At 44.0% G+C, this 22,668-nt stretch overlaps 1 protein-coding gene across 4 annotated transcripts in view; it reads left to right on the top strand.

The window, feature by feature from the left end:
* The first annotated feature begins 6,845 nt into the window (after positions 1–6,845).
* LOC147673925 (death-associated protein kinase 2-like) overlaps positions 6,846–22,668 on the top strand; it is a 682,889-nt gene continuing 667,066 nt past the window's right edge. For 2 of the 4 annotated variants that reach the window (XM_086945018.1, XM_086945016.1), the window contains exon 1: positions 6,846–7,175. The gene's annotated coding sequence lies outside the window, so the exon portion shown is untranslated. Of the gene's footprint in view, positions 7,176–7,234; positions 7,607–22,668 lie in introns of those variants that run through there. The other 2 variants (XM_086945017.1, XM_086945019.1) reach the window with 2 other exon arrangements.

The following is a 22,668-nucleotide window of genomic DNA, read 5'->3' as shown; positions in this document are numbered from 1 at the left end:
ACAAAGCATATGATAATAAAACACAACAAAACAGCATAGCATAACAAAACATAGCATAGCAAAACACAACAAAACACAGCAAAGCATAACAAAACATAGCATATCATAACAAAACATAGCATAACAAAGCATAGCATAGCATAACAAAACATAGCATAGCATAAAAAAACACAACAAAACATAACATAGCATAGCATAACAAAACACAAAAAAACATAGCATAGCATAACAAAACAAAGCATAGGATAGGATAGCAAAACAAAACATAGCATAGCAAAACAAAGCATAGGAGAGCAAAACAAAACATAGGATAGCAAAACAAAACATAGCATAACAAAACAAAGCATAGCATAACAAAACACAACACATAGCATAACAAAACATAGCAAAACACAACAAAACATAGCATAGCATAACAAAACATAGCATAGCATAACAAAACAAAACATAGCATAGCAAAACATAGCATAACAAAACATATCATAGCATAGCAAAACATATCATAGCATACCAAGCACAACAAAACATAGCATAGCATAACAAAACACAGCATAGCATCGCATTACAAATCATAGCATAACAAAACACAACAAAGCATAGTATTACAAAACAAAACACAACAAAACATAGCATAACAAAACACAACACAACATAGCATAGCATAACAAAACAAAGCTTAGCATAACAAAACATAGCATAACAAAGCATAGCATAACTAATCATAGCATAACAAAGCATAGCATAACAAAACAAAGCATATGATAATAAAACACAACAAAACAGCATAGCATAACAAAACATAGCATAGCAAAACACAACAAAACACAGCAAAGCATAACAAAACATAGCATATCATAACAAAACATAGCATACCAAAGCATAGCATAGCATAACAAAACATAGCATAGCATAGAAAAACACAACAAACATAGCATAGCATAACAAAACACAACAAAACATAGCATAGCATAGCAAAACAAAGCATAGGATAGGATAGCAAAACAAAACATAGCATAGCAAAACAAAGCATAGGAGAGCAAAACAAAACATAGGATAGCAAAACAAAACATAGCATAACAAAACAAAGCATAGCATAACAAAACACAACACATAGCATAACAAAACATAGCAAAACACAACAAAACATAGCATAGCATAACAAAACATAGCATAGCATAACAAAACAAAACATAGCATAGCAAAAAATAGCATAACATATCATAGCATAGCAAAACATAGCATAGCATACCAAGCACAACAAAACATAGCATAGCATAACAAAACATAGCATAACAAAACATAGAATAGCAAAGCATAGCATAACAATACAAAACATATAGCATAGCAAAACATAGCATAGCATACTAAACACAACAAAACATAGCATAGCATAACAAAACATAGCATAAGAAAGCATAGCATAACAAAACATAGCACAACAAAACATAGCATAGCAAACCAAAGCATAGCATAATAAAACACAACAAACCAGCATAGCATAACAAAACATAGCATAGCATAACAAAGCATAGCATAGAAAAACACAGCAAAACATAGCATAGCATAACAAAACATAGCATAGCATTGCAAAACATAGCATAGCATAACAAAACATAGCATAACAAAACATAGCATAGCATAACAAAACACAGCATAGCATAGCATAACAAATCAAAGCATAGGATAGCAAAACATAGCATAGCATAACAAAACATAGGATAGCAAAACAAAACATAGCATAGCATACAGCATCACTCAGCCCCACCACAGCATCACTCAGGGGCACCACAACATCACTATGGGCTACCACAGCATCACTGAACGCCACAGCATCACTCGTTCGCCACCACAACATTACTCAGCGCCACCACAGCATCAATCTGTGTAACCATTCAACAACAACTGGTTCAAATATGTTCTCTCAATGTTTCAAGCTTTATTACAAATGTCACAAAAAGAGGTTAATATTTCACTTCTGTTCTTAGATTTTCGTCACAATAAAATACACTGAACATAATCTTCATGAGTTATTTACAAAAGTTTAAGCTATTGCCATTATAAATTACAATAACTTTTATTTAAGTATTCATTATTAAAAAAAAAAGCCATTGTTATTTGTAATATCAATACATGTAACTCACGTAAATACAACACATATTGCATTACAAATGCTATAGTTGTCACATTTGCCTAAGTTATAACTATCGGCATTGTAAATGACAAAGCTAATTCGCTATTTTCGAAACCAACACATAAATAAAAAATGTGTCATTTACAATACCAATAGCTCAAACTTTCCCAATGCGAGACCTATTGCATTGCAAATGCTTGTTTTCTTCTCTCGTACCTCTGTTTCGTCTCATGCTCAGCCTGCGTTTTTCTCTTTCGGCAGTGCACATACTATACCTGTGTCTTGTTGTAGTGTTCACCCCCTGCCTGTCTCTGCAGAGCACATCACATGCCTTTCTATAGCGTGGCAGCCAGTACTTGTCTCTTGTGCTGCACTTACTATATCTCTCTGTTATCCAGGGTCTGTCCCTGCAGCACACGTCCTATGTCTGCCTCTTGCTGTAATTCTCATCCTCTGTCTGGTTCTGTTTTGTGTACTGTGTCTAGCTGGTGTGCCTTGCTGTAGTGCTCATCCTGTGTCTTTCCCTACAGTGTACAGCCTGTGTCTGTCTCTTTCGGTAGGGCACTTCTTTGTCTTTCTTCACTCTCCACCCTATGTCTCTCTCTGAAGTGCACATATTTAGAAGTGCTGTGGCTGTCTGTGATGTGACTGGGACTGTCTGTTGCTCTGGTGCACATCTTACGTCGATCTCTCGTTGCAGTTTTTATCGGTCTGTCTCTGCAGAGTGCAGCCTGTGTCTGTCTCTTGCTACAGTGTTCATCTTGTGTCTGTCACTGCAGTGTAGAGCCTGTGTCTGTCTCTTGCTGTGCTGCACTTCGTCTGTTTCTGCACCACCAATGTCTGTCTCTGCTGTGCACAGCTTGCATGTATCTCTTCATTTTCTCAGTGTGTGTCCATCTACAGGAGTGCAGTGCCCTAGTTGTCTTGGCCAATCTCGCATAGGTTTAGCCTGTAACTTGTTGGTCTGAGTGTGTCCACCTCCAGGAGTGCAGTCACCTGCCTGTCTCATAGCCGCATCAATTCTAGCCTGCCTCTAGCTTGTAGCAGTGTGTGTCCGTCTCCAGGAGTGCAGTCACATGCCTGTCTCAGCGGTCTCGGGCTGTCTGGCATAGGCTGTGGGTGTCTCCAGGTGTTCAGTCACCTGCCTGCCTTGCAGCAAAAAGTCAACCTTGGCCTGCCTGCTCTGTGTTCTGCTCAGAGTGCAGAAGACACCTTTGTCCCTACGCATTCTAGCTTAGAGAGTTGCTCACCTAAAGGCTATTTTTAACATTTATATTATCGACACCAAACCTCTGATCATAGGAGAGAGATCCTTGGAGGAAATTCGAGTTACACATGGTTTTCCATGGTATGATCGACTTCGTAGCATATATGGAATTTTGGACATCTAAATAACTAATTTGGAAAAACTGCCCACTTGCATCTAGGAACCAGACACAAGTACCTATTGGCATTCCTTTGTTTTTCTTAAGGACATATATAGCCTGTTGTCAAAGCACCATGTCCTACAATTGGACTCTACCAAAAGACATTTGCAACCAGTGCACTAGAATTTCAAATCAGTTTGGTTGATTTCAGTTGCATCATGGAACTGGTGAACACTGTCTCATAGAGCTCTTTAATAATATCTCATGGAGCTGGTTAATAATATTTTATAGAGCTGGTCATCAGTGTCACTGAAACTTGTTCAAGTGTGTCATGGCGATGTTTAATACAGTTTCAGGGAACCAGTTAAAAGTGTCTCACTGAACTGGCTAATGCTGTCTCATTCTGCTGGTTACTTGTACCTCGTGAATCTGATTAATAGTCTCACAGGGAACTGGTTAATTGATACTACTGCTTAATAGTGATTCTCAAGAAACTGGTTAATAGTGCCTCAAGAAATTGGTTAATGGTGTCTCAATTAACTAGTTAATAGATTCCATAGAACTGGTTACAACTTAGTCGGGCCTGATTCCAATCTCACTCGGAAGGCTCCGAACGGGAGACGTAGTGAGCGAGTCCAATTTGTAGCCCCGGTTTCCGACCAACTCTACCGCTGTACATGCGAGCAAGTACAGTGTGAATATCGCCTCGTGCTCCGAGCGGCTCGTACACGTCAGCGAAGCCCTTCGGACGTCTACAACATGGTCGACTCATGCAGTGCAATGAGTCCGATTTCCGAGCGACCAAGTACAATGCACATGTCGATCAGCCGGATCGAGTCGGAGCCTCCGACTCGAAAAAGCTCCGGGAAGCATACTTCAGGGGGCTGTAGCAGGCCCTCCTTCACCTGGGGCCCTCCGAATCGGTCAGAGGGGGGTGCCCATGGGTCCTCCTGATCCAAGCATGCACAGTGTGGTGAGCACCATGGGGTGTGGGATGCCTGCCACAAGGTGTAAGCTTTTCCCCACCCACCCATTTTCTGCAATGGGAGCCTGTGTACCCGTCTGTACGCAGGCTCCCATAGACTTCAATGGAAGTCTGAGTGAATCGAGTCTGTATGCTTAAGGACGCATCGTACTCGCTCGCTCGGACGCCCGGAGCATGTTTCCTACGGAAAGCCCGTCTGATCCGAGCTGTACGGGGGGCTTTCCGGGTGGGATCGGAATTGGGCCCTAAGTCCCTCAAGAAACTGGGTGACAGTGTCTGAGAAAAGTTGTTAATAGTGTCTCACAGAATATGCAAATAACGTCCTGCAGAACCGGTTATTAGAATATTTTGAAATTAGTTAATTGTGTTCCAGGGAATAGTTTAATAGTGTCTCAACTTTTACACCCCCACCACTTTCAAATGTCAATAGCAGCCAATGAGTTACTGATGCGTTAATCAAGAAACGAACACATGTACCGAACTCGCAGAGCTAGACGGTGACCAGGAGATAGTAAAGAATGAACACTCCCGAGGAAAATGTGCGCTTCCTTTTGAGCTCCGTCCCTGGAGGGGGCAAACTGTGAAGGGAACCATGATCACAGCCCAATAGGCGGGAGAGACCATCACCATAAAAATGTTTCGTTTTTCAAGCAGCACCAAACTCCTGTGAACTGTTCCATAATCAACGCAGGTGTTTCGGCCGGAGGTAGAAGAGTCTACTGAAGAAGAGCGGTTTCGTCTGTTTGCTCTGTTCCGTCCACGCCGCGCAGGGTGGTGCTTTCGCTCTCTGAGGGTGGAAGAAGTTGTCTCCAGAAAGTCGTTCACCTGGTCCCTCTGGCCTCAGTGACCGATACTTCAGACGAGAGGAGAAATGATGTCAGTCGCCAAGGGACTGAACGATACCATCTCCGACCCCATCCTGCGAGGTCCTCTCGATGGAAGAATTTTGTATTGTCCTAAAAAAGTGGAAAATATTACACTTGTTGTTTCTAATGGTGAAATCTGTTTTTTTCTCCCTTTTTCTATTTTCTCACTCTTTCTTTTACATCCTACTTGAGTCCCGATAGTCACAACCTGTGACGCAGGTACAGAAGGTTTAAATAAAGAACTCAGGGGCCTTTTCCTCAGAGTGAAACTAATGGTGTGTGATGTTCACCTTGCTATTGCTGCAGCATTAAAATCATAGGCCCAGCCATCCTAGACCCACCGCACCCACAACACACATGAAGTGCACCAGTTCCGGCTTAGCGGTGGTGGTGCCCGGTGCGACAATCATTCTTGGTGCCCCCACACCCTATAACTTCCTCCTCGGATTCTCGCACTGTCACCTGGCAAAGTGCCCCTTGTCTATCCAATCATAAGTTATTGGTAAACATAGTGCTCCACCTGAGGCCGTCGCCCCCTCCACAGGTCAACGCCCAGTACGGCTGCACCAGTCGCACTGCCCTAAACCCGGCCCTTATGTGCACATCTGTTGCATCCATTAAGTATTATCTTTCGTATTTAACTGCGTGTCTTCATATGCGCACAGAACTTTAATAAACTGTTGCCTCCGAAGGACTTGTTTATTATCATGGTGACAGATTTGTTTAACAGCACGGTCATGCTACAAGGGCACTAGGTTAGTGCCCTTCCACGTGCTTTGCAGCAGTTTTAAGATCTTCTTAGAGTTTCTAGTGGCTCAAATGGTTGTAATTACTAATATGTATGTTTCCCTTGTCTTCATTGCTTGGTTTTGCTCGTGCTAAAGTGTCACTCATAGTCGTTGAATGTCACTCATAATTACACTGAAATCATGAAACTGTCACACATATGGAATCTGAAACCTTAGCAGTTAATAAGAACCCTGGGCGGATTCATGCGTTTATTGCATACATCTGGGCCCAGCTTTGAGGTCACAGGTTTATATTCCAAGGAAGACAGAATAAAGGTTATGGGAGCAATGCGTATTCAAAGAGCGGCGCACTATTTCTAGCGTGACTGAGAGGCACAATTCCAACATGTCGCCTCAATCCATGGTAGTAAAGAGTGGAGTTCAAGATGTTACATTTGCATAGCCACGCCTCTTTTGTCATACCTTGATTCCGGGTCAACTGTCTCACGGTTTGCTGAACCGCGGACGTGGAGGGCGAATCTTAATGATGTACGTTCCTCCACAGATTCGTATTCTTAGGTATGTGTTTTCTCGTGATATGTTTTCTCGTGATATCAATGCGCAGTGTGTTAGTCCAGGGAACAATGTTCTTATAAATTGCCCGTCTGTTTGTTGACGCGAGTGGCGCCCGCAGGCGGGGCTAGGGGGGGAGCCTTGCACCAGAGCAGCCCCGGACAAACCGAAACCCACACCCACACGAAGGCAGGCACACCCTGCAGAGATAAACAGCAGCTCTCACTACTGTTTACCTTTCCCTGCGACAGCTCCCTGCGTCCTGTGTATCTGCAATGCCAGTACCTGTGTTAACCAAGGTCACTGCTGCCGAGAAAACATTTGAGTTATAAAGTCCAAAAGAGGGGATTGGGACACTTCATTTCCAACATTGAGGATCCCGGAAGCGCTCTAGAGCGGGGCGAGGCATGTGAGGGCGCAGCAGTTAAAACATCAAGGAGGAGGACTTAAGAAGCGAGGGGAAGTTCGGGCCGCCGGGGAGGGTTGTGACAGCTCCGGCGATGAAAGGAGAAACTTGACGACAAGGTGAGAAGGGGTGGGAAGGAGTGAGGGGTGTGTACGGGGCGGGAGAGGGAGGCGTGAGAGGGGGTGGAAGATCCGCTCCAATGACATCCAGAGTCAGCTAAAGCGCCAACGGCGTGCAGAGAGGGAGACGAGGCGCAGGCACCCGTTCACTGCACTCTGCATTTTCTGGTCAACGGAACAACGCAGCAGGAGTGACAGAGGGTGTCTATACCAGGAGGGGCAGGGACGGAGAGTGTGGTTTGCTCCCTCCGCGTCCCATCACCCGGAAGACACAAGCGTGCTCTCGCCAGAGACATCCGTGTGTCCCCAGCAGGGCCCGTGCGCTCCCGCATCTGACAGCTCTCCCGACCTCCGGACACCAGTGTGCATCGCGCCGCCGTACTCCAAGGGGCAGCATTTCCGCACAGGCCGGCCCTGGGAAGCTACACTCGGTGAGTAGACGCGTTATCTATCTGCGGTGATCAGCTCCGATAGTAAACCCAGCCTCCACTTCAAGGCGCTAGGAGCTGGACAGCGCTGTATTAGTAGCCTTCACACGCTCCGGCGCAACACAGCTAGACGTGCACTCATTACAGTCCGGTCCCTCCTCATCACCCTGTCACCCTGTTGTCACTGCCTCATCTTTCCTGCCCGCCTTGTTCATTCACCACAGGCAGCTTTTTATTTTCAAACCACAGAATCCCAAAAGCTCCTCTCCACACCCGTCACTACCATCAAAGAGTAACATTATGCCAGTGGTGTGACGAAACTTGAAGGGGCCCCCTTCTTGCAAAGTACATGCAGGGAGCCCCCTCCATGGTCCGGGGACAGTCCGGAGCTCTCAGATTAGGGACCTCTCCTCCCAAGCTCTCCCCCCCCCCCCTCCGCGGGGGCTGCGGGGGCTTTCGTTACTCCACCGCGTTAATGCCTGTCCTTGTCAGGTTCCTGCGTTTACTTTCATCTCGCTCCACTCCTCACACTTTCAAGATCTAGAATTTGCCATCAGTTCGTTTTATTAACATGATACATATCTTATGCGCATACGCATAGGGGTTTTCATCCAGCCTTTTTCATCCATTGATGTGTTGTTGTTGTTGTTGGGCATTCTTGTTTTAAATCTGCCTACCGTAGCATTGAGCAGGGGGTCAGCCCGCTTCACAGAGGGTTCACTGCTCTGAGGGACGGCATTTTCCCTTTCTTGAGGAACATATCCAAACATAAATTAGTTTTAAGTGCCAGGGTCTCTTGAACAGATCTCCATGAGCAGCTAGCAACTCCAGCGCCTTGAGACCCTCATGGGTGATTTGCTGTGCTTTACAACTCACTGATTCATTAATCAGGGGTTCTAGATTTCCCAAAAAATAGCACCAGACCAGGGGAGATAAATATGTATTCTCATGCCAAGATGTGCCATGAGGGCATTGACCCTACTGGAAGGGGTCTGGTTGTCTGAAGACCGCTCACAAACATAGGCATTGATCATTTTTATGTACTTTATTATAAAGATTCTGGTGCGCCGTGCCTACCGACTGCAGAATTTAGCAGTGACCAGTTAGATAGCTCAATGCATCAATACACGGACCACAGAGATCTTTGCCTCCTATAGATCACGGATTCCAATCCCATTTGGCTGTCTCAGCTATTTATACTTTTGAAGTTGATAATATCAGTAGAACTGAGTTTCGTAATGCCAGTACCTGTTTTTCTAAAGCACACATGCCAACAGACCCGATTCAGGTGAGAGACCCACGATTTTTTAAGCCAAAAATAGCTTTATTTTAACTGCCTCTGTTCCAATAACAATCAAAAGGGAACACGCATTCCTCTGATTTTTTTTTTTGTGGGGTGGGGCTTTCTCTCAAAATTTCCAATTATCCTGTCCTGAAATGTTGACATGTATGATAAATCGTTAAACATTTAATGTATTTGGAACTTATGTACACAGTGGTTATGGTGTAAGTCTGGCATGAATCTAGTATTTCTGTGACCTGTGCTGGACACCACTAGGTTGAGGCAGGGGACCTCTGTACAACTAGAAACCCATTGTTCATGTATTGCAGACTTGGGTCTAGAGGGAAGGTAAGGCCATTCAGTCCCTGTTTCCAAGTACCCATCTCCAGCGCGATCTACAAGTATCGGATACGCTCATGACCACATACACAAAGGGTAGACAGTAGCACACGTGCTGATTACCGCAACCCATTGCCCTAACCATCCACACATGAGTAGTAATCTTTTTTTTTTTATTTTAAAGTGTTTTTTATTTGCATCAAAGAATCACATATACAATAATAAACAATTCATTTTTCCATGACTTAAACAAAAAAAAAGCAGAAATTAGAAGATGGCAATGTTCCATAATTACCCTTAAATTAGCGTAAGAAACAGCAGTAGTAATACTAGTACAATGCAAGGTTTACAATTGAAAATCGGCAATTTTATGTTTTGAAAGGAACTTATTACGACATAAATAGGCCCCATATTCTATCAATTTTTCGCCTGGCCTGCCCTCCTCTTGCATCTGCAACAGCCGATTCCATACTATAGATTTCATTTACTAACCTCCACCATTCTAGAACTGTTGGTGGGCTTTTTTCAATCCAAGCTCTAGCAACAATTAACCTTCCACAAGTAATTAAAACATTCAACAAGTCTTTAAACCTTTCCCCCCCACTAATGCCTACACAAACATCTATATTTGAGAATAAGAAAGGTTGCTCCAGCCTCTCGGTAATAACCTTAGTTATTCCTTCCCAATATTCCTTGAGGCAAGGGCAATTAAAAAACATGTGAGCGATGTCAGCCCCACTCAAATCACATTTAGGGCACTTTGTTTTATCTGAATAAGTATTATTCGTTGACCATTTAAGTATTCTATCAGGCGTGTAATATAGTTGACATATTGTTTTAAACAACTGTAGTTTTAAGCTGGAAGATATCACTGTTGTATTTAGGCTTGTAAGTGTTTTAGCAATCAAGTCTGAGGAGATATTAATGGCTAGTTTCCTATTCCATTTCTCTGTTAGAGTGGTAACATCACTAGTCTTGAGATCAGAAAAGAGTTTATAACCCACGCTTATGATGGATCTATCAACATCCCTATAAATGCAGTCCCATATCTCAGATTCTAGGATTATAGTAAATTCTATTTTATTCACAAGGTAATCTCTGATCTGATAGTACTTAAACCTAGCTATCTCTGGTAAGTTGAAGCAGAGTTTCATTTTATCAAAAGCCATAAAACCACGATTGTCAAATAAGTCCCCCAGAAGTCTAATACCAGAGCTTAAAAACACTTGACAAGCTGCATCATGAAAAATAATAGGAAAGCCGGGGTTGCCCCAAACAGGTGTTTGACTATGAAAAAGAGAGGTATTGCATTTAGCCATAATAGATCGCCAAATGCTCATAGTATCCTTTATGGTCTTAAATTTTACCCTTTTAAAGTAATTGGGGTCGTTCATCCTATACACAAACATGTTGGCATCTAGTCCTAATAAAAACTTGTGAAAGTATGTACAGTTATCCAAAACAGCTAAGCTGCGGATCCGAGACAAAAATGATGACCAATAGTATAATTTGAAGTCCGGAAATAGCAATCCTCCTTGACAAAAGGGAAGTTTAAGTAATGACAAAGCACGCCGGGCTTTTTTGTACCCCCATACAAAGCTGCCAATCATACCTTCTAATCTAGAAAAGAAGGAATTATTGACCCGCAGAGGGATAGTGCGAAATAGATATAGGAATTTAGGCAAGATTTTCATTTTTATTAAATTTATTCGACCAATGATGTTGATGGGAAGTTTATGCCATTTCTTGAGTTGCATAGCTGTTTCTTTTAATAAGGGTTCATAATTCAATCCTATTATGGAGTCAATATCTGCACAAATTTTGACACCTAAGTAGGTGGCTGTATTGCTAATTCCAGGGACTGGGGGATTAGCTTGATAGTTCAGAACAACTTGGGTTTTGGTAATATTTAGTTTGTAGCCAGAGACCGAGCCATAGATGCCAGCTTCTTTTAATATACCTTTCATAGTCTTTGCAACATCTGGAGTGAAGACAGCTATATCGTCAGCATATACAGCGATATCTAATTTCTCTAATCCATTAAAAAAAGGGCAAATTGAAGTTTGTTGTTGTAGCGCAATTAAAAAGGGTTCTATTGCAAGAGCAAAAAGTAATGGTGACAAAGGACACCTTTGCCTTGTCCCTCTTTTAATGGAGAACAGAGAGGAGCATTTCCCCATATATGAAACCTTACCCATAGAGTTATCATATAAAGATTGTATCCACCGTAAGTATTTTCCTTTAATCCCAAAAGCTTGTAGTATGGCCCACAAAAAACCCCACCCCACCCGGTCAAATGCTTTTTCAGCGTCCAGTAAAATCATACCGAGTGGGGTGTGTTTAATCCGTGCCGCATCAAAAGCTGATATAGCCATATTAATATGTGCTGTGGTGTCGCGTTTAGGAATGAATCCATGTTGTTGGGGAGAGACAAGTTGGGACATAAATGGAGCTAATTTAGTAGCCAGTATTGTGACCTGTGCTGGACACCACTAGGTTGAGGCAGGGGACCTCTGTACAACTAGAAACCCATTGTTCATGTATTGCAGACTTGGGTCTAGAGGGAAGGTAAGGCCATTCAGTCCCTGTTTCCAAGTACCCATCTCCAGCGCGATCTACAAGTATCGGATACGCTCATGACCACATACACAAAGGGTAGACAGTAGCACACGTGCTGATTACCGCAACCCATTGCCCTAACCATCCACACATGAGTAGTAATCATACTTTTAAGACAGCTCTTTTATTTTGAAGCATCCTTTTTAGATCTTGTTTACCAGACAGCTAAAGCTGTCTGATTAAGAAAGGCCTATTGTGGGCATACCAAAACTTGCAATGGGCTTAAAGCCTGCCTATTGCTTAGCCTTGATTGGTGGCTTGCCTTGTCCATTGTGTATTTGTTCATCCTGTGGAGCATAGCTCTTTTACCATTCTTTTCCTTTTCGGACTTCTAATATTCCACTTCCTGTTCCACTGCTCACTTTCAGGGAACTTCTGGTTTATTTTTTATTAAGCACTCTGTGAGAGTGCTTGTGTTGTATACCTCTCTCCTGTGTGTATTTCCCAATAATCACTGTCTTCCTTAATATACAATTACACCAGGCAATATTGTCCTTCCCTCTGTGGAACCATCATATAATATCTTGGGTTCGTGTTGCACGCCGCATTAGTAAGAGGACCGGTTACACGCTTCTGCTCGGGAACCCAAGATATTATATGATGGTTCCACAGAGGGAAGGACAATATTGCCTGGTGTAATTGTATATTAACCCCTTCGCTGCTGATGATGAGCTCAGCTCGTCATCAGCCACGGGTGGCGTGTGCTGATGACGAGCTGAGCTCATCATGTAACGCAGTATTTTAAAAAATGCCGCACAGCGCAAAAATCACTGCAGCAGCGATGCGGTTAAGGAAGACAGTGATTATTGGGACAGTTGTAATACCAACTGAATGAGAATTATATGATATAGGTTCTTGTTTTGAGCCTGACTACATGACATTAAGAGTGAGAAAATGTTTCTAGGCCCTGAAGAAGTCATTGGGTGATGTCCCTTGACGAAACACGTGTTGGCGTTTGGCTGTTGTGTTCTGTATCAAGACTGTACTGCTGTATCCACAAGTCTTCATGAACATCTATGGACTGAGAAAATAAAAATAAGGACTGTTCACAAATTGGATGCACAGATATGGACATTGATTTTCTGAAATAGATATTATCTGCAATACTTACAGATACGTGGATTTGTTTGTGCTCAGGGAATCCTTCATGCTTGTTCCATTGTTCGTGGGACTGGGAGGATTCCTGTGGTCTTGACGCGGTGGTGAAGATATATACTTTATTTACTTACTGGTGTAAATGGTGCTCACCATCTTTGAACAGTAACAGTGGGAAAAAAAAGAACATTTTCCTTGAATCCTTCTATAGGTGCACATATTTGGTAATGCATGCACTTGCCTGCAGAATAATGTGACCGGCAACAGTGGATACATCAGTGAACCTTTTTTGTGGTTGTCGATGTTGCATTGCATCCATGAACCGCAGTGTGTCTAAAATGTGAGAACTGTTGGCTTTGCCAATGCTTTTTAGATCTGGCATTAGCCAGGCCCTTTTGAATTTACGTAAAGAGTGCGAATAAAGTACTTACTTACAGGGATTTTCAGCAAGCCCACTACAACTATTGGTCTGTTATTCTGAAAATTACATTTGCTTCCACCACCTACACCACACGGCATGGGGGATTGGGTCAGACCAAGAAAGTGAGCAGTGGAAGGGCACAAGTAATTCGTCCATGCTCCAGGGGAAGGCCAAACACACAAACTGGGAGGAAGCCTATGGAAGCTGACCAATAAGAAGTAAGCAAATGAGAGTGACAAGGTGTCTTGCAAGAGACAGCACATGCGCTGTCTTAGGCAAGCCCTAACACTCATTGACAAAGTCAAAAGCCAGGGTGGAGGGAAAGCCAGGTCTTTAGCTTTGCCAATGCTTGTTTAGTCTACTGGCAACATACAAAATGACTTGCACATTACACCGTCAGGCCAGAAGATGATTAATTTCCCCCTTCCCCCTGCAGCAATGAAACCTAAACAGCTGTAACTCTGGGCCCCAAATGCACCAACAGAGAGGGCTAGTTTATTTCGACTTTTGCTGTGCTTTCTGCACAAACTGCATGACTCGAGTCCCAGTACTGGCGCAGCATAAGGAGGTGGGATCAGGAACACAGACTTGTCACAGCCGCCCAGTGTAAGGCGCTGGCTGCATCACTTGAAAGATCTCTGTACAAGGCTCCCTGCCATTGAATGATCGGTGACACCACGCACCCAGGACCACGCCCGAAGGATTTGTCCGAAGAACAAACATTTGTGGTCACTTACTCAGCCGAAGCCAGGCACAGAGCCTGAAAGTGTTTTTTGTGTTAAGAACTAATTCCAGATAAACAACCATTTATAGAGCAGACTCGTGCTTGTTTACATGCTTTGCATTCCTCTTCCCGTCTCCAGTGCAGCTTGCACAATTAAAGACCAGAATCAACAAATTCTACTTAACAAATATTTGATTTCCTTTTGTGAAATGCATATGTCTGAAGAAAGTGCTCTTTTTTTTTTTTTATTCGGGAATCAGTATTGATTTAACATTAGGTTCGAGTAATGTTTTGGTCCAAGTGGAACATTTCAATTTTGGTCTGTTTGAGGCTACACTTCTGTAAGACACTCATTCCCACTCCATCGCTCTCAGCGTCATACCCTTTAAATGATGGCTCTGACTCAAGTTCCCCTACAAATACTTACAGGACAATAGATATTTCCCAGGGCGGCTGTACTACCAGAATATCGAATTTGGGATATTGTGCTCCCTAAATATGGTAGCCAGATTATCGACTACCAAAATATCGTGAAGGTGAGCATATATGCAAGTAGAGGTTTACTATACTCGACTCCAAGCATGCATCTGGAGTTAAGAATATTACATTTATACTTACCTATGTATGCTTACTACCAATATATTTTTGGTAGTAAATACTCTGGGTACATATTGTGGTAGCATGATATTGTCATGTTTCATATTCTGACTTGGAGAGGGTCACAGAGTAAAAACACACAACAATATCCTCTCAAAAACCCAAAATGTGTGAGGTTCTTTAGAGGGTCATATGAGAGCAAGGAAGCGCCAGTGATCTGTGTAGCAACAGTTGTGTGTTGGTGGCACCGAGATAGAGCCCGCTCTGGTGTATTTTGCATGTGTGTTAGGCAGTGCTAATGGATCCAAGGTTGTGTGTACACTTTAAGGTGAATCAGGGTGTCATGTGTATACATATGCATAAAGTAACCAAGATATCTGTGACATAAAACATTTTTTGTAGTATTATTTGTATAGCGCTTTACTGTGGATTGCAAGGCTGAAAGTACTTTCTGGTTTCCCAGTAAGTTGTCACTCAGATTATCATTTATATGTAGCGGTTCATGTCTCTGACAAATGTACCACCGGTCCTTTGATGCCCTTTGGAGTGCATTGTTGTAGTTTGCCCTAGATGGGACACGTCTGGTGAAGGGCCTCAAGTACTGTAAGCATAGGGCACGGAATGCTGATGCGCAGAAGCATGGGTGTTGCAGAGAGTGTGACAATCGATGCAGTCATGCAGGTACTTACCATTGTGAGGGACAGAAAGCGTCATTTTGAAAACCGGAATTGATGTGTTTCATTTGAGTTCATTAGGACATATTAAGCAGCGGTGGTTTCTTCATTAGGGCAGGGAGGCATTGCCCCCCCCTCCCCCCCAACCACTGTGCCACGCTATACATGAAAATTCAAATGGCAGTGAAATTAGCGCGCGCAAGGTAAATAGTTTTATCTATTTACTCACTTTACTCCGTTCTGTCGTATGTCCAAGTCCACTACAACTTCCTCCCTGCCCCTTCCTCCCCCACCGCCCCGCAGCGCTCTCTCGGCGAGCCGCCATGGAAAATATTTTATCGCCCTTTTATTTTTCACTATGGACCGCCGCAGTTGCCACCCTGCCACAGCCATGATAAAAAGGGGCGTGTCCTCTGCAGCGGATGATTGCAAGTAGACGACTGGAGCATTGACTGACTGGGTGCATGTTAGTGAATACTAGTCTTGGGGTGATTCTGTCCCTAAGTGCTGAACCTGGGATTTTTTTAAGCCATATTCTGCTGTCAACCCTCATGCTGTCTTCTCCCCTGTGTTTAATTTAGAAAATCAATACCACCCGTAAAACACAGGGGCGGCTGGTGACATTTGAAAGTGGTAGGGCGTAAATTAATTTGCATATTGCACCGCAGCGATCGAGCGCAGCGAGCGAGCCCGCACCACCTTGCATCCATCCATACATCATTCATGCATCCACCCATCTATCCACCCACCCACCCTGCATCCATACATCATTCATTCATGCATCCACCCATCCATCCATCATGCATCCACCCATCATGCATGCATGCATCCATACATCATTCATACATCCACCCATACATCCACCCACCCATCCTGCATCCATACATCATTCATTCATGCACCCACCCATCCACCCATCCATCCATCATGCATCCACCCATCATGCATGCATCCACCCATCCACCCACCCACCCTGCATACATCATTCATTCATGCATCCACCCATCCATCCATCATGCATCCGCCCATCATGCATGCATGCATCCATACATCATTCATGCATCCACCCATCCATCCACCCAACCATCCTGCATCCATACATCATTCATTCATGCACCCACCCATCCATCCACCCATCCATCCATCATCCATCCAACCATCCAACCATCCATCCATCATGCATCCACCCATCCACCCACCCACCCTGCATACATCATTCATTCATGCATCCACCCATCCATCCATCATGCATCCGCCCATCATGCATGCATGCATCCATACATCATTCATGCATCCACCCATCCATCCACCCAACCATCCTGCATCCATACATCATTCATTCATGCACCCACCCACCCATCCATCTACCCATCCATCCATCATCCATCCAACCATCCATCCATCATGCATCCACCCATCATGCATGCATCCCACCCATCCATCCACCCATCCTTCTACCACCCATGTATTTGCCATCCTGTAAGCCCTAGGTATGTACTATACAAATTCACATACAAACATACACCAACATGCATGCAATAATAAATGCATATATCATGCTATTCCGCCTCTACCGTTTGTTAACATTTTGAAATTTTATAACCTTAGTTCAAAGAGTACATTATATTTGTGGTGACAGTTGTTAACTCATTTTTTGGAAAATGTTTATAAAATGAAATCTGTTGAAGGCTGTAGTTGCAACTAACAAAAAAGAAATTCTCAGAATTTTTACATTTCCAAAACCCCATGCCGTGAAATAAACGGGTGACCTGGAATAGACGCACACATTTCTGCAGCAGACGCTTTAACACACTGAACTATCTCAAGTCATTTGTGCAAGCTAGTTTACTGGAACACCGAAAAACACACACTCTTACCTTGCTGCCGGTCCCGCACACGTCACAGGCTCACAGCGCCCCTGGCCAATCCTGGCGCCAGGGGCACAGGTACCCTCTCGCCCGCAGCACGCCCATTAGGGCTCCTGATGGGCATGCGCAACGCCGCCAAAAGACAATTGCGCATGCGTGGGCACGGGTAAAAATTCACCCTCCGTCCCCACGCATGCGTACTGTGTTGCCGTCTGCACAATCATGTCAATGAAGCAACATGACGCCCGCCGGCGGTCTGAGGTCATGTTGATTCATTGACATGATTGTCATGAGGGAGCTGCGGGCGGCGTCGGGCAGGGGGGGCTACGCCCCCACGCCCCAATGGACGAACCGTGCCTGGTAAAACATTGCAGTGGAAGAGGGTTTTAAAAAACAAGATGGCCCTAAAGTTTTCTGCATGAGTGAGCCAGGCCATGGCGATTTTACTCATGTATTGTTTTCAACTCCCTACTTGCGGTTTCATCGCATGTAATTAACAGGTGTTATTATCTGAAGTCCACCTTAGGTGGATGAAAGGTGAGATAAAACCCTTGACTCACAGGTCGCGCATAGAATCATAAGCAAGTACTTGGCTGACTCGGCTATTTTAGGACACATGAGACCACTCGGTTGTCTGGACCCTTCCCTGCCTGTTGTGACTCTGCAGTCATGCTTGATTCCCACTGCTTGCTGTCTTTACTCTCACCCTGACTTGCTTCCCATATTTGTGTCGGCCATTTTGAAATTCTCTTCTAGATTATGCTGATTGCCAACCCCCTTGTGTAGGCGGTCGTCTTGAGTGCAGCTCCCTTGATCTTGAACAAAGGCTGGTCTCTGAACAGCGCCTTCCATCTAGGAGTTTGTGTGGAGAAGTCTTTCCCACTGGGCCTTTTCAGAAGAATGGTGCTGTTTGTTTCCATTATCGTGTTATGAATCTGAATGAATGATCTTAGAGTTGATTCGGGTGGAGCTGTATTACTGTGCAGCATTCCGCCGAGGGGCATAAAATCGTGATGATGAAGAAAAGAAATCAGATTTCATGACAGAGACATGTTGAGTAATTGGTGAGATCCCAACTCTGGCCAACATGTTGACTTGGAATGTCATGCTCTAGCGCACTGGCTCTTCTTGCTTGCAGAAATATATTTCGATGCCCCTTTTGTCAATATCTATTCTGTGATTGCCAAGAAGATCTACCAGTTGGCGAGCATGAGACTTTGTGCACATAAATTGTTCTCATTTTAATCTTGATAGAAGATAAGTCTTTTAGAGCTCTGAAACCAAACCCAGTGGTTGTGGGCTTTTCTCCAAGGACAGCCACCTTTTCTTTGGTAGGGGGGCCTATATGTCCATTAGCCAGTTTCAGAAAGGCTGGGGTCCCAAGCAGAAGTGTAGACCTGGCTCAGTGATAGTTGTATGACTCAAGCATACCTGGGCAGATGTTTACAGGGGCCCAAACAGCATTTCAGTGTTTCACCGTATGGAACAAAACTCCTATTTATTTTTATTTAGTTAGTTCTTCCTGTCACACTTGAATGAACTATTGTAAGGTCCCTCCATTGAGAAAATGAGTGGCTGATCTAGGTTTTACTTGATTTAGAAATGTAAAATGAAACACTGATTCCTTCAAGATATAGACTACAGATTAGGGAAAACATATAGGGAACCATATAGCCCCGCATTACAATTCAGGTGGAGTGGTATCACTGGGCAAAACTAGACATGGGCGGATTTTGCGGATTCGCAATCCGCGGATTCGCGAATTTGCGGATTTGCGGATTCACAAAATCCGCGGATTTTGCGAATCCGCGGATTTTGTGGTGGGGGAGGGTCTTCTGTGCGAGTTCATGTGCCTCTTGTGTGTATAAAAGGTCAGAGAAAGATCAGTTAAGCAGATGAAGAGAAAGAAGCTCCTGGTCACAGGAACAGCACGGGTATTGCGCTCGTGAAAGTCAAGGATGCAAAGGCCTCTATCCAGCATCACAGCTGATTTTCCACGGTAGATTTGGGAAGAAAGCAGACCTGTGCCCAGCCTACTCATGTAACTATTTTACAATGGCGCCAGCAAACTGCCAGCGCCGTTGTAAAATAGTTACAAACTTAGCTTGCACAGGAAGCACTTAGATAAAATAAAGCAGCACCTGCTTCGTTTTATCTAGTGGTTCCTGTGCAAGCTAACTTTGTAACTATTTTACAACGGCGCTGGCAGTTTGCTGGCGCCATTGTAAAATAGTTACATGAGTGGGGGTTCAACTTTTGAACCCGTTACGTCCGCGGATTTTTTTTTGCGGATTTTGCGTGAAAATCCGCAAAATTCGCGGATTTCCCAAAAATCCGCAAAATCCGCGGGCGTAACGGATTTCCCGCTCATGCCTAGGCAAAACAACACTCCATCTGATAACACCTGGGCAGTGATCAGACATATGTTTTTCACAGGTGTGTGAACACCAGACCTGGTGGTCAATGTGCTTAGAAGAATCGCTTGAGGTTTAGGCTGCAGCAGTAGCCACGACTCAGTCCTCTTTCCATTACCTCCCCTGCCACCCCCACCTCCTCCTCACCAGCCATCACACACAGAGGCCCATGTCCACTTTTAACACCAGCTCCGAGCAGGTGGTAAATATACATTAAACCCAGAGTAACAAGACCAGCCAAAGATTTTCATCTTCCAGTTTGAAAGAGATAGAACCATTATGTACAGATATCACATAACCAAAGAAGTGATGTGAGATACTAATTGAGAGAGACCACGATTAAGGGAATAATAAAACAACTTCCCATTAATCACCAAAAGTGAGATAAAAAAATATAATACATTCGAAGTGAGCACCCTCGTGGCTCCAGTATTAACGGCTTCACCCAGCTAATGTTATTCCCGGCTTCCAATGGGCCCTGCAGTTTCCCGCCTTTGGGCTTGGGCGGCGCCCGCCCTGCTGAGGTGTGCAGGGTCTGAGGCGGGCCATTAACATACTCGCGGCCCTTATCTTGACTGGAGTGAACACGCCCCGGGCAGGCTCTGGCTTGAGGAGTTTCCCAGCAGCAAGGCGCGCACTACTGAGCACACAAAAGAGGCAATTATTCCGGAAAAACCACCACATTGTTTTCAAGAATGGAAGCAAGAGGGGGCTTCAAGAGAGAGCAAGCCTACAGCGCTTAATTTGTAAATCAGTTCACCACAGGGGCCCGAGGTTTTGCTTTGCACACCAAGCCGCGTTCATTCTTGTAACCCAATCACTGATTCCACGTGCAACACAAAAATAGACTGCACGGTTTATCGATTGGAAGAAAGTGACGCAAGTTCATTAATCTTACTAACACACAGGTAGGGTTCATTTACTAGTGGTCTGAGTGTTCAGCGCAGTGTTACAATCTAATCGCTGACACCCCAGCCTGACCACCAAGCCAGAGCAGCCGGGGATGTAATACTTTCCATGGTGTACAACTGTTACCACGGATTTTTTACAACGGATTCCATGACCACGGATTTTTTACAATGCAGGTCATGTTACAACGGATCCTTTTACAACGCTATTCACAACAACGCAGGTACTATTACAACGCAATACCATTACATCGTAAGTATAATTATAGGTAAGTTTATCTTTTTGGGTTTTTTTGGGTACAGGGGTATTTTTAGGTTTATGGGCTGGGTTTGGGTTTTGGGGTACAGGGGTATTTTTAGGTTTTAGGGCTGGGTTTGGGTTTTGGGGTACAGGGGTATTTTTAGGTTTTAGGGCTGGGTTTGGGTTTTGGGGTACAGGGGTATTTTTAGGTTTTAGGGCTGGGTTTGGGTTTTGGGGTACAGGGGTATTTTTAGGTTTTAGGGCTGGGTTTGGTTTTTGGGGTACAGGGGTATTTTTAGGTTTAAGGGCTGGGTTTGGGTTTTGGGGTACAGGGGTATTTTTAGGTTTCAGGGCTGGGTTTGGGTTTTGGGGTACAGGGGTATTTTTAGGTTTAAGGGCTGGGTTTGGGTTTTGGGGTACAGGGGTATTTTTAGGTTTTAGGGCTGGGTTTGGGTTTTGGGGTACAGGGGTATTTTTAGGTTTTAGGGCTGGGGTTGGGTTTTGGGGTACAGGGTTATTTTTAATATATATTTACAATTAAAAAATTAAAATTAATTGTATTAATATATGTTTTATTTTTTAATAATAAATAATTTAAATTAATAATAAATTAATAATTATTTACTTTAAATATTAATTTTATTTACTTACCTGTAGTTATACTTACGATGTAATGGTATTGCGTTGTAATAGTACCTGCGTTGTAGTGAATTGCGTTGTAAAGGGATCCGTTGTAACATGACCTGCGTTGTAATGGATCCGTGGTCATGGTATGCGTTGTAAAAGGACGCGTTGTAACATCATATATCCCTTTCCATAGTACATGACCCCCGGTGCTCGCTGTCCTGGGCTGCGGCCTCCTTGGGTTTCTTTAGTGGCTGTTACCGTGAGACACAGAGGATTAAAAGCCAATCCTCATTTGTTAGGATACCAACTGCCCCCTAATGGATAACGGTGTCAACATGGGTTTCTTCTCAGGGCCCCCTATGGCCCTTGGCATGAAGTGTGTGGCCCCATTTCCATTAATTGGATCATTTTATGCATCTTGTGTTAGGATCGCCCTGTAACTCCGCTTGTGACACTGAAAAACCAGAAACATCACTTAATAGCAGCTTGTTCTCAAAGTTGGGAATCAAGGGGAACCTTGAGGGGACAGCCCCTTAGCCTTTCCCCTCTGTCCCTGGGGGGCTAGTACTTTTTTCTATGGCCACCTGACCGGAAGGGAACAACTGCACGGGCGAGATCTCGCCTCCCCAGGGGATGACGCACTTCCGGGAGGCGGAAGGCTATTTAGCTGGGCTCCCCACCTGGGCAACTCCTTGTGACAAAGAGTCACACATCAATAAGACAACCTAAACAGCGACTAAAAAATTCGAAATGAATGTGGAGTAATGTGGCTACAGCCTCGGTATCCAAAAACTCATCACTGTCAGAAGGAATCTGACAGACGAAGACAGACGCTTTGGCAACTCCTCTTCTCCTGCCAGCAGCAGGAGGGGTGTCAGCGGTTATAGTCCTTAACGGCGCTGCATAAGCTAACCCTTCCTGTGTTTACATATATATGCATAACAGAATGCAAATAAACTTGCAACAGTTTTCCCACAAGAAAAAGGTGTTGGTCTGTTTTGTTCTTTATAATGCAACTGTAAGACTGTTTTTTTTTGTCACCAGAGGATGCTTATATCGACATGTGAGATAACAGCGAGCTAGGGGTGGGGATGCTAGGCGGGTGGCTTTAACTACAGTCCTGATGAGGAAAGGCGGTGAGCAGCAGCTGTGAGCACTCTTAAATATCCCCCATCCCAAACATTGCAGACCCACCCTGCTGATGGAAAACATTAAGGCTGTCCACTCTAGTGCCTGACCTTGGTTCCACCTGATGC

The sequence above is a fragment of the Lissotriton vulgaris genome, chromosome 12 (assembly GCF_964263255.1).
Source record: "Lissotriton vulgaris chromosome 12, aLisVul1.2, whole genome shotgun sequence".
NCBI lineage: Eukaryota > Metazoa > Chordata > Amphibia > Caudata > Salamandridae > Lissotriton > Lissotriton vulgaris.
Note: the sequence above shows the minus strand (reverse complement) of the source record. Positions and strands in the feature narration are given on the sequence as shown.